Below are 14,035 nucleotides of genomic sequence, written 5' to 3'. Positions count from 1 at the left end.
AAAAAAAGTATGTTCAGTTTTGTGACAGTCAGAGTGCTATTCATCTTGCCAAGAATTCAAGCTATCACTCTCGAACCAAGCACATTGATGTGAGGTATCATTGGATTCGAGATGTTGTGAGTTCCAAGTTGCTGAAACTTGAGAAGATCCATACCGACGACAATGGTTCGAATATGATAACCCAAGATATTGCCAAATGAGAAGCTACAAGCATGTTGCAAGGTAGCGGGCATGGCGGTGCCCCCCTCATGAGTCAGAGGGGGAGATTTGTTGGGATATCCTCCTCATGTGGACTGTGAGGAGATGACCATTTGAGGCCTTTTAGGCAGCCCAAAGAGGTGCAGAAGCCCACTACCCATTAGGGTTATGACCTAGGGTCATTTTAGACTTTGCACATGAGAGGATGGGGATGCTTTACCCTCCATCCAGCAGCCACCACCAAGAGTGATGAAAATCAGTTCATCCTCCAAGAGAGAAGAAGAGAGAAAACCAAGAGAGCAAGGGAAGAAGAGAAAGATTGAAGGAAGAAGAAAAGGGAGCTCCTCCCCAAGGTTGTGATGGTCCAGATCCACTACCTTGTCTCCTTCAAGCTTCGGTTCCACCATCTTTGGTGAGATTGTTCCAATCCCTAGTTCTTGAGCCCCAAATCTTGTTGTGTTCATCCAAGATTCAGAAATCTTGATGTATGAGATTCTCTAGTGCTGTCTAGAGAAGAACTTGTTGTATCCCACATTTGATAATAGTGGAAGAGGATTTGGGTGGCTTCGGCCCGTGGTTTTTCCCCTCAAGTTGAGGGGTTTTCCACGTAAAAATCTGGTGTCTCTTTGTTGATGCTTGCTGCTATCCAGAAACTTACTCCTACCACAAGACACTTGGCTGAGGAGTGTCTTGCCTGCTGAGTAACATTTTCCGCCTCCATATATGCTGTTGCATATGTTTCCTTCCGTGCTAAGCAACGATCCTTGAGTTAGTACATGATGTGGTGCTGAGATTACTTGTTTCCGCTGCAGTTATCAGTTAACCACAAGTGCATTTGTGTGCTAATTCCCAACAGTTAAGTGGTGCATCAGGGTAACATTAGCTCCAGCTTCGCCCCTGGCCACAGACCAACAGTAGTCTTTCGTGCACACTTTGTGCTCACTCGTGCACACCCGAGATCAACTTCTCATTCAGACACACCGACTAGTTTCTAAAAAGGTAAAAGGGCTGGAGAAGCAAAAGTGAAAAGAGGAAAACCGTAAAGAAACTAGCAGGTGTATATCATGACCCTCTATGAGAGATCGTTCAGCCATTTACTAGGCTCGCGCTATCGGCGGCTGGTGTTCCAGACAAAGTGAAGATCAATATGCATGGACAGATTTGAAAAATGGCCTAGCTGTTGGGGCGGAACTCGAGCAAATTAAACCCATTAAGCGTCGAGAGAATGGCGGCCAACCAGCTATGCCACATGGCGCAAAATGGTTGGCCGTGGTGAGAAAGCTTTTGAAATATTATTTTTTTAGATGAAGGTGAGGACCCCACATATTTTTTTAAATGGAGGGTTGTGCAAAGTGGCGCTCGCTGGTAGGTTGTGGTGGTAATTTTTTTTCTTTTTTTCTACTTCTTTTTTTAGATGGAGGTGAGGGGTAGCCGCGGCGCCACACGGAATCGTTGCCACCACTAGTGAACATTAAGAAAGGGATGGTCTACATGGCGTGTGGCAGGAGGAATCATTTCACATATAGGTTTTGGCGATGCCCACATGCACCTAGGTTTTGAAAGCTGATTCAGGATATGTGCACTTGTGTAACTGGCTGGTAGAGTGGCTAGGTAAGGCCGGAGACGTGGAGAAATCATGATGCTTCAAGCTATCTATAAATGTGGCTTGCTAGAAATGAGCTGATGTACGGCGGCCGATAAGCGACCCGGCAGCTATAACTATGGATGTACGATTCTTCATCAAGGAGTGGCAATCAGCAAAGGAACCAAGTGAGGCACGTTGTCCCCAGGTGGCGGAGCGCTGGCTCCCGCCAGAGAGGGATGGATTAAAACTAATGCGGACGGTGCGATGTCGAAGACCCCGTATAAAGGAGGAGGGGTTGGTCTGTAGAGACCACCATGGCAGGGTCCTTGGCGGGACTTGCTAGTTTCTCCCTTCTCCTTCGGACCCTGGGTTGGTGGACTTGTTGGTATGTCGGAGGGTGGTAGGCTTGCAATAGAGATGGAGTGCAACAGTTGGTGCTAGAATCTGACTCTCAAGTGGTGGTGAACAAACTCAAGCGGATCTCTCCCTATATGAACCACTTGTGAAGGAGGTGAAAGGCTTGCTCCTTACAAGTGACAGAGCTAGACTTGCATAGTATATTTTCTTCACTGTTTTGCCTAAGGCTGGGGGCACACTCAGACTTGTACTTGAGTATAGGGTTTCATGGGTAAGACGCTCAGTTAACGGCGTTTGCTCACTTATTAGCTAAGGAAGGTTGTTGGAATGAACTATGTTGCTCACTTTTTAGCTAAGGAAGGTTGCGGTAACGAACTATGCAAAACATGGCTTCATATCCCTCCAGTTTCTATTAGGAATGCTTTGAACTCGGAGTTTGCCGAGGATTCTGAATAAATGCAACATTTCCAACTAAAAAAACTAGATAATGATAAATATCCCTAAAAAACTACTCCCTCCATTCCTAAATATTTGTTTTTTTAGAGATTTCAAATGGACTACCACATACGGATGTATATAGACATATTTTAGAGTGTAGATTCACTCATTTTGCTCCGTATGTAGTCACTTGTTGAAATCTCTAGAAAGATAAATATTTAGGAACGGAGGGAGTAGATAATGATAACTAGATAAATCGCCCTTGATGAAAGTAGAACAAGTTAAATACTCCTATATCTATATGGCAATGGAATGCTAATTTTAGCACCGAAGCACCCGTAAAAGAAAAGGTGCCCTAAAGAAGGGACATGACATAAGGAACATATATCACCAAAACAGACAACACTCGCACCAAAGGGGTAAACAGAGAGAAATACATCGCCTTTAAACAAACGCGTATACCATGAGTTCATGACAGATTCCATTTTTGCAAACACCCATGATGGACACATTATCTGAGAGAGTCTTACACGCGAAATACTGTCAGAACATGAATACAGTGCCTGACAACAACAGTCTTACAAACAACAGCACACCAAATTAACTGATGCAGCAGGACCGAATGAATGATAAAGTAGTTCCTGACAGCCTTACAAATAAGGATTACAACAAACAAATGGACAATTTTGAAAGCAACATACAAGCATGGCATGAAAGTAACATACCAGCATGACCAAATGAACACATTACGTGATACATAGTTTTTTGGAAGTACCATAAGACAGGCATGGCATGACCAATCGAATGCACTGGACAGTCATGAATGACCTGACAGTGACACCATCTTCACGGACGGATAGATTGCGGGAGCGGCAGGAGTGATAGCACCATTGTAGAACAAACACCCATTTCCAAGTTGTGGCCCGCCGTCGATCTTCACCTACGGATACCAGTGAGAATGCGCCGAGGCAGTGCTGTGCAGCAAGTATGAAATGTGTGAGAAAACTGGCATAGTAAAACTAAAAGTAGTACTGTGATTAGTGAGCAGGCTTATGGACTTTACCTGGTCATGGTCATACAGTTGGGCGGCGTCAACAATTTCAATCTCGCTTGTACTTGCGGTCGCCCCCTCTTCAGCCTCCGGAGCATCCTCGGCTTGATCTTGAATGTCATCGATGACGGCTACACCGTCTCTAGCCTCCTGGACAGCCTCCTCTGGCTGGTCTTGCATGCCGTCGATGAAGAAGTCGCAGTGCCCGGCAACTTGTTTCCGCACCGCCTCTTCTGTCATCTTCACGCTGGGGCTGTTGGTGTACCGTACGTTGTAACGAATGGCCACCTCTGACAGGGACAGCAGGTTAATGATACCTGAAGGAACGCTTTTTTTAGAGGAAAAGGGCTCTCGGCCCTGGCTCCACTTGTATTACCAAATGAAACCCCAGATATCCATCATCCTGTTACAAGCACGCGGGGAGATATTCAGCACACACGCTGCCCCAGCAAATAGAGTTGTCCAAGCCACAAAAGGCAGGAACGCCAATTACTTAACTGCTAAAGGAGATAAAAGCTAGTCTCAAAGATACCGCCAACCGGCAAAGAAAGAGAAACAGGAGCCGCGACTAAAAGAAAGTGAGACTCAATGGACCACCCAGCTCTCAGTCAGTGTCACGGTTTGTGCAGCACCTCCGAGCACTGCAGAAGTCCTAGCCAGGGTCTGGCCACATCAGGAGGGGGGCTCGCGCTTCCTGCTCCAGCTTTCTCACCAAGTGCATCACCCTTTCTTTGACAGGGCCAGAGCATCGAACCATCCAACTGCCTAGCGTAGTAGCAGTTTTCCTCCACAGCACTTGCATCCCAAGCCAGGGGACATGATTGAAACAAATGTCGTTACGATATTTCCATAGAGTCCAAAGGACATCAGAATGTAGCAGACAGTTTGCCGAGTGATTTTTGTTATTAAACCACCAGGCCAGCATGTCATCAACGGACATTTCAGTGTGCTTATTAGATATATCAAAAATCACTCTCCATAGTTCTATCGCAACAACACAGCCAAAAAATAGATGTTCAATAGATTCAGATTCACCACAGAAAAGACAAGTAGTATCTTCTACATGTTGTCTTTTTTGCACATTATCTCTCGTTAATAATTTGTTTTTGGCCATGAGCCAGAGAAAGATCTGAATCCTCAGGGGGACATTGATATTCCAAATAACTGGTAGGTTACCCGGCCTAATCCCCCTAAAATTAACAATGTTGTAAAAAGATTTTACAGTGTAGACACCCTTCGCTTCATAATTCCAGCGAATGGCATCTTCCCTGTCCTCCAGATTAACATTACTAATGCGGCTGAACAGATCATTCCAATCAGCTAACATTTTTTGGGTGAAACACCTCCTAAAAGTAATTTTAAGGTTAGTGCCATCCCAAACTTCACTGATAGAAATATTATGGTCATTAGCAACAGTGTATAAGTCCCAGTATTGGGTAGCTAGGGTGGTATGCCCAATCCACTGGTCTTCCCAGAATCTAACACTATTGCCATTTCCAACTGTCCAGGAATATCCCATACTAGTGGCTTTAGCAGCCGAAAGGATCTATTTCCAAAAGGGGGAAGCACCATTGCTAGGGCAAGTAAAAATGTTAGGGCTATGAGTTTTATATTTGGCATCAATGATTTGCTTCCAAATCTTGCCTTCATCCAGGAAATATCTCTTAATCTAGGAAGCTAATAGGCATAGATTCATTTCAGCAATATTGGGGATACCTAGGCCCCCATGTTGCTTTTGTAGGGTCACATTCCCCCAGGCAGAAAGGTGATATTTATGATGCCCCTCATAATCATCCCAAAAATAGTGAGCTAGTTGAGAATTAATTAGCTTTATGGCCCATTTTGGGAATTTAATAATCCCCATAAGGTATCCAGGAATAGTGGCCAGACAGGTCTTCACTAATGTGAGTCTCTTGCCAGAAGACAGTAATCTCCCTCTCCACCCAGCTCCTCTTTTGATAATTTTATCAACAGTAGGCTGGAGCTCACTTTTTTTTAGTTTTCTGTGATGGAGAGGAGCACCTAAATACTTAATAGGGAACTCACTAAGCTTGCAACCAAGGATTTGAGAAAATATATTGGCATCATCCTCATTTATATTAATGGGCACCAGGTCACATTTGTGAAAATCAATTCTCATACCAGATAATTGTTCAAAACAGGAAAGTAACCATTTAAGGTTTCTGGCATGAGATGTGTTATTACTAAGGAAAAGTAAAGTGTCATCAGCATATTGCATACTTATGATGCCAGCTGGATTGGAGCTAGGGAAAAGTCCTTCAAGGATATTGTTCCTGGAGGCTTTAACAAGGATTCTAGTAGAAACATCAGCTACTAAGTTGAAAAGCAAAGGGGAATATGGGTCCCCTTGTCTTACCCCTTTACCAGCAACAAAGAAATCACTGTTGCTGTTATTAATATTGACTCCAATAGAGCCTTTGTATAAAAGGGATTCAACTTTTTTCATCCATTTAGTACTAAATCCTCTCTTATGCATCATGTCCATCAGGAACTCTCTGTTGATCATGTCATAAGCTTTTTCATAATCCAACTTAAACACAAAACCAGATTGCTTACTGGAGTGTACAAAATGAATAACTTCATGAGCTGCAATAATGCTCTCAGCAATAAATCAACCTTTTATAAAGGTTGTCTGGTTCAAAGAAATTAAGTCTTTGCAAATAGGGCCAAACTTATTAGTGGCACATTTAGCAAAGATCTTAAAACTGCAATTAATCATAGCAAGAGGCCTAAACTTCTCCATTCTAGTGGCATCAGCCTCTTTAGGAACTAAAGTAAGTAGGGAGAAGTTGAGTCTAAATAAGTCTAGATCACCTTTCTCCCAATCCTGAAACAAAGCAAACAGGTCACCTTTAATAAGGTCCCAAAATTGCTGATAAAATAGAAAAGGAAATCCATCTGGCCCAGGAGCTCCTTCAGCATATGAGCCAAACACAACATCCTTGATTTCCTTTTCAGAGAAGGGGGTGTCTAAGATGCAATTATGTGCATCAGTAACCTTCTCTCCATCTTCCCAAAAGTCATCTTTTAGGTTAATGTTAATTTTATCTTGGAAACAAAATAATTTTTTGTAGTAATTCACAGCAATATTCATGATACCTTCAGGGTCAGTTACAGTACCTTCATTACCTTCGAGCGCCATGATCTGCTTGTTTCTCCTCTTTTGATTAGCTACAGCTTTAAAGTAGCCAGCATTTAAGCTCCTTCTAGTATGTCTCTCTCTCTGGATCTCTGTCTGGCCTTGATTTCTTCTTTCCTCCAGATTTCTTCCAGGTCCCCTGCAATTTTTTTGATCCTTCTATTAGTGTTAGGAGAAGGAGGATTGGATTCAGAAAAAATATCCAGACAGTTATACTCAGCCACCAAGGCTTATTTGTTCCTGTTCTGCTCTGCCTCATAGTTGGCCATCCACCCTTTAATGGATTTTCTGGAATTTCTAATCTTGAACTACATCTATTGCCTTTTTAAAAGGGCATTTAGCAGTCCAAGCTTTAATCACAACATCTCTAAACCCATCTACTTCGAAGCACCACTTTTCAAATCTGAAATGCTTGTCTTTGGGAATGGAGAAAGCACAGGTATTAATCACCAAAGGAGTGTGATCACTCCCTAATCTAGGGAGGGATTTAAGGTGCACACCAGGGGAAGTAGAGGCCCAATCAGTGGTCATGAAAACTCTATCTATGGTAGCCATCACTAATTTGTCCTGGTTATTGCCCCAAGTGTACTTCCCCCCATTAATCTTGAGCTATAATAGCCCATATCTATTAATCCAGTCATTAAAGAGGTCAGCCCAGTGTTGATTAATAACACCAGTGTTTTTATCACTAGCCTCTCTAATAAGATTGAAATCACCACCCACCAGGGTGGGCCCTGTCCAGTCAGTCAGTAGGTTGTGGAGTTCATTAATGAAATCCATTTTAAACTGGTCATAGGCAGAACCATAGACAGAAACAAGCCTCCAAACAGAGAGATCCTGTTTGTTTTTAAGCAAGCAAGAAATACTGAAATTGTGCAAATCACATTGTACTAAGTCAAATAGATCCACTTTACATCCAATCAAAATCCCTCCCGCGGTGTTAATTGCAGGGAGCCATTTCCATTGGAAATCAGATCTGGGATCAAAAGCTTCAAGATGAAGAAGAGTAAATTCTTCTTTCTTGGTCTCAGAAATACAAATAAAATCAGGACTATTGGCTCTAATGAGCTCTTTCAATTTGTCAACTTTAATGGGGCCATTCAGCCCTCTAATGTTCCAAAAAATACCTATCATTTAATAATAAAGTCAATTTTCCTTCTCCCTCTACAGGAGTTAGTTTTCCTATTGACCTCAATCCAGGGGGAGTCTGATTTAGGGCTCACATTCATATGTGTCCCCTCCTCTGGCTCAACATTAATCCCAGGATTGACAGTAGAATCATTAAATTCCTCACCAGTAATATCAATACTAGTAGGTAAAAATACAGCAGGATTCTCAGAATTAAATTTAGCAAGCATATCTAACTCAATCTGCTTAATAATGCAAATGTTATCTCTGGTATTATCCCTGCTATCACCCAAGTTAATACCTGAGCACTCTGCAGTTTTAATTAGGAGAGAATCACCTAAGCAAGCAAAAGAGTTATGTGTACCTTTTCTTATCGTAGTTTTTTTCAGGTTTTTAATTTGCTTTAACTCCTGAGCTTTTTGAAGAGCTGGTCTGTTATCTCTATTGTTTCTGGTGCTAACCCTGAAGGCCACCACAGGGCCCCACTTCTGCTGAGTACTAGTGTACTTCTGAGAAATAGGCTTGTCAGCAGCAGCTTCAAATTGCTCAAGGAGAGGGGTGACCATTGTATCATAGTGTCTCTTCTTCACTGCCTCTAGGTAGCTTTTGGTCATAGGTGCACCCAGGAGCTTGGAGGAGACAAGATTCTCTTCATTGGCCCTGGGAGCAGGTGTAGAGCACTTTTGCATAGTCCTGGCTCCATTGGATCCAGTAGTTTGATGCTTGTCTTTGGTATTAGTGTTGCTATTTCCAGTATCCATATCTTCTCCTAGTAAGTCATCACCACTGGAATCAAATTCTTCCTCAGTATGCTTGTTCTGAGAGGGATTGTTGTCATCAGGGCCTGGAGGATTATCTGACTCATGACCACTAACAGCCTCAGACTCCACAGTAAACTTCAGCAAATACAGCTCATGGTGTATCTCCACTATCGTGTCCCTGGGAATCTTAGTAGAGTCTCTCACAGCTACCTGGATCCTCACCTTCTCATAGAAGCTCCTGAAGATAGTGTGCCAATCAACATTAACAAGGTCCCCAAGCATAGTAGATATTTGAGAGATAATGTTCCAGGATATCCACTTGGGAGGCAGTCCTTCAATCACAATCCAAGTTTCCTCCAGAGTAACATAGGCTGGCATTTCTCCATTCCAGTCACTAAAAGATATAGTCACTCCTTCTTTCTTCAGGTTAATGGATGGGTATTCTACCAGATCTTTGATCTTCTTGTTACGGGGAAACCTGACAATGAACTTTTTCTCATCATATCTTCTGATCTGCCAGGGCCAGTTAGTTTTCCACATATCAGAGAAACAAAGCCCCAGCTCTTTCTTAGTGATCTCTCCTTTTTCAATTAGGACTAGGCCAACATTCCCAAAGTTTAGCCACTCGCAGTCTTCCTTGCCACCGGTTTCAATATGAAAAAATCCTAGACCATTACTGGCACTCCCCCAATACATAGCAGCAGGGTAGGGTTTGTACCAAGTGGGACATGTATCCATGTGGTGGCCAGGGGTCTAGCGGATGAAACACACTTTTGGGGTGGGGCACATGCCCACAAAGTGACCTGGGAGACAACAGTTGTTGCAAATCGCCCCAATGAACTTAGGATCAACATTAAAGGAGGAGGATTCATCACTAGCAGTAGTAGCAGTTGCCTGCTTGACCTTTTGATTCTTCTTTTTCTTATTTTTGCTAGATTCCGGCTGGTTGTTCTGCACACTTCCTCCAGTAGATGATCCACCGGCTCCAAACTGAACCTGCTGCATCTAAGGACTGAATTGTTGAGGAAAAACCTGAGTAGGAGGCAAATACTGGAAGGGGAACTGCTGCTGATTCACCCATTGTGGCATCTGCTGCATCTGAGGATTCCAGCCCCCTTGATAGCCATACATCTGCCCCCTGCCTGCATGATAGCTTGAGCAGAACCAACTGGAAACAGAGAGGGCTTGGCGTAGATCGACATATGCGGCGGAGCAGCTTGAGGCGCCTGAGGAACCAGCGGCGGCGGAGCGGTCCCATCCTGCCCCGACGGAGTGGGAGCAGGAGGACGACCATTGCGGCCCCTCCCCGAGCCATATCTTCCTCCACGGTTGCTAGCATCTCTTCCTCCTCCCGCCATCTTGACAATGGAAGCAAAAGGAATCTTGCCGGATTTCCTTGCCCAGTAATCTTGAGAGAAGGAGAAAGATTTTGGAGCTGACAGACGATCTGATTTACCGACTGGGTGGCAATCCGCTTCAATGAACTCTCCAGAAGTGAATTTATCCTTTCGAACCCACACCAGATTGGATATGAAGAAACTGCTAGGGGTAGGACGAACCCTAGCTTCCCCCCGACCCGGGCCCTCCTGGTGCGGATCCGGAAGGGGAGGCGCCTTTTGAAGAGGCGCAACCACTCCACCCGCTGGTTTTGGGACGGGACAAGCGGGGTCCGCCGACAGCTGCACACTGACCTGGAGGGCCCTCCTGGCAGTGGCTCTTCGACCCACAACTCTCTTCACCGGCGAACATAACAGCATCGGCGGCGGCGAAGCACGCCTACTCTTGGCATCACTGCCTCTTCTGCACGCCACAGGTGAGCCAGGGGGCGTGGATACTTGAACACCAGCCGAGCTCAATCTCGAATCGACGGCGGCGGCCAGGACGAGATGTTTTGCAGCGGCGCACCTGATGGAATCACTCCCAGCATGCCCTCCCATCTCAGCGCCCTGTGAGGATCCTCTGATTTTGCCTCCGTCCTCGCCCACTTCACGAACTCGGCCGACGGGGAGTGCGGGTAGGCAGGCATCCTCAGCCTCTCCGCCACCGTAGCCTCGTCGTAGATCCGCTTCGCCAGGATCCTCTGTTCTCCCTCTGCTCTCAAACGACAAGTCTCTGCATATCTGCTCGCCGCGGCTCGCGTATCTGGATCTCTCGCCGCCGCCACCGCCTGATCCGCCGCCTTCCATTCCTGAACCCGCCGAATCCACGCCGCAGTAGCGTCGCGAATCCTTGTCACCCGTTCCACCCACCTCCGATCCCCCGTCGCCATGAGAATCGCATGCGGGAGCGGTGAAATCAGTCTCACCAACTCCGCGAAGGCTTCCTGGACTTGGGGAGGGAATCGAGTGGGGGAAGGGGGAGGGGGAGGGGGAGCGGCCTCGGCCGCCGGATCCGGTCTTCGCCGCCGTGGAGGCATGCCGCGAGGACGGCGCGGCGAGATCTGCGGTGGGGGCAATGGCGAGCGGGAGGCGTGGAGTCACATGGTTGGGGAGCGTGGGGAGCGCCTTCTTGAGACGATTCTAGCAGATCACATAATACTAGAGCGCGGGGAGCGCCTTCTTGAGCGTGGGGAGCGCCTTCGTTTCTCTAAAAGATCTTATAGTATTTAGATATCCCGGCTTCGGGTAGTAATATTTCCTTCCCTGCCATGCTTCCTAATTATAATACATGTGCTTCTTTGGTCTAGATAACTTGCTCCATTTATGTTGTACATAGATCAAACTGTCTCTTATTTCTCATATGTGCTTCCGTTGTACAGATGTATTGCGCACGCGATGCGAACCATGCATCATTAGTTTCCTGACCGATGCGACCACCCGAAGGCATCGCATGTGCTTAACTCCACCACCAGCTCACCGACGAGCTTGTAGCCGCTCCACCAGGATCGTGCCCTGCTCTAACTGCAGTTTTGGCCTGTAACCTTGCCGGAGGGCCGTCAGGGTTTGGGAATGAGGCCAGCAGGGATAGGCTCTCACGCCATGGAGGCTGACTTACTAGGCGATGTTGTATCTCAACATCACCTACGATGAGGGTGAAGCACATGTGAGTCCCGATTGATGCACTAGTTTGAAATTGATTGCACGTATTGTTTATTCATCATTAATGAATGCAATGCAAGAACCATAGTTTGTATTGTTCTTTTTTCATTGGTACATCTCCATTATTTAAGCATGATGGAGTTCTTCTCCATAGCTCTTGGATTTGTTCATCGATTTTTGTTAAATTTGTCTCATGATTATGTTTCGGATTGCAGGAAGCATAGAAAAATGTAGTAAGATGTAGCACGTCTTTCCACAAGGTCATGGTGTGAGAGATAAGGTCTTCACACTTTCGGTTGGAGTTCATATCACTGACGTAGATGGTGCAGTGCTTCGCGATCACCATGAAAGCAAATTCTCCATTTAACTGGGACAAATGTTTCGCCATTGTGGAAACATATCCCCATGTGTATAGTTTAAATGCATATATTTCCCTTTTGACCGAAAGAAATATATGATTGTATCATAATTCTCTAATATATGAAAATAGTATGATAATGATTTAGAGCAACTCTAACAGACCCCGCATCCGGCGCAAACCCGCATAATTCCGGCGATTATACGGCCTCGGCCCATTTTTCTGGCCAGACTAGAGCCCGCATCGGTGTCCGGCCCGTAAAATTTTTTGCCGCAGCCCGCAAACGCAACCCCCCGAGCCACTATAACTGCGGGTTTGCGGGGCAGATGCGGGCCGAAACCCTATCCTCCCGCAGCCGCGTTCCCCTCTAATTCCCCACCGCGCCGCTCGATTTCTCGCCGCCGGCGAGCCTTGAACCACCATGGCCGCCGCGCCAGATCTGACGCCGCACGCAAGCGGGGGGGGGGGGGGGGGGGGGCGTCGGTGGCTCAACCACGGTGCCCGGCCGCCGCCGGCATTCAACAAGCGCGAGCTCGACGAGTTCGAGCTCGAGCGCGCCCGTTGCCGCCGTGCCTCCTCCGGCAACTGGTCCGCGGGGAGCTCATCCGGCTACGGGTCCGCGGGGTGCTCATCCGCGGGCGCATCGAGCTCGCGGCTCGTTCCAGTGAAGAGGGAGCCGGAGGAGGCTGTGCCCGATGCGCCCCCGCGCCGAGGCGTCATCGGACCCGAGGACTACCTCCCACCGAGGCAGGAGGAGCTCCTCGAGCGCGTCGTTCTCGAGCGGTCGGCGAGGGATCAGGAGGAGATGGAAGAGCGCATCCGGAGCGAGCTCGAGTACGAGCGGCTCTTCCTCGAGACGAGCCTCACGTCATCGCAGGCGCACGCATCGAAGGAGGCCAACCTGCGCGTGATGAAGGCGGAGCAGGCGAAGCTCTACATCGACCTCGACTCCGACTCCTCCGACTCCGACTGATTGCCGCCGGTGGGCAGCTACCGCAGGAGCTCCGGTGAGCTCAATTTTGTTGTAGTGGTGTGGTAGCGTAGGCCCTGTGAGCATATCTAACCTTTATGTATGTATGTGGCGTGTACGAACTTATTATGCAAAGAAGAACCATGTATGCGAGCGAGCTCTGGCGAGCTGCTGCTTAAATTTCTCGTGCGAAATAACTTTTTTTTAAATTTAGGGGTTTGTTTGCGGTTACTAGTCTGTCGCCGCAAAATTCGGCCTGCATAACCACCCCCGTGCGACCTGCAAACATATTTTACAGGTCGGCAAAATGCGGGGTCTGCTAGAGTTGTTCTTAGAAGCAAAATGTATATCTTTGGGGGTGGGTTCTCCATTGTGGCCAGGCGATGCAAAACCTGAGCATATGCGAGTAGGGCGTTTTTGGTGCCCAGGCTCATCTGCACCCGGTTAGAAAAAAATCGTAAAAATTCAAAACAAATTCAAAAAATTTCAAATAAAATTTGTGTGGTAGACAATTTGATGCGTGATGCCCGCTCCAAATTTCGAGTCATTTGGACATATGAGCAGCTCTCAGCAAAAAGACAAATCGGGCCAAAACAGTATATGAACAGTAAACATTTTTACAAACCCCCAACTTGTATTTTTTGCTGAGAGCTACTCATATGTCCAAATGACTTAAAATTTGGAGCGGGCCTCACGCATCAAATTTTCTACCACACAAATTTTATTTGGAATTTTTTAAATTTCTAGTATTTGTTTTGATTTTTTTCGTCGGGGCGGGTGCAGATGAGCTCGGGTGCAGAAATGGATTTTTGAGCATATGCGTCTTTTTGTTGTATGGAAGCAAATCCTCTTTTTTTTCTAAAGATGCAGGTTCAAAATTCTTTGGAAGCAAGTTTCCAATTTCTTTGGACCTAAAAACATAATTCTTTGGAAGCAAAGTCCCAACTTATGACCTGTTGTAACTATCATATTCTAAATCGAATCAATCTTT

The sequence above is a fragment of the Triticum aestivum genome, chromosome 5D, assembly GCF_018294505.1.
Source record: "Triticum aestivum cultivar Chinese Spring chromosome 5D, IWGSC CS RefSeq v2.1, whole genome shotgun sequence".
NCBI lineage: Eukaryota > Viridiplantae > Streptophyta > Magnoliopsida > Poales > Poaceae > Triticum > Triticum aestivum.
Note: the sequence above shows the minus strand (reverse complement) of the source record.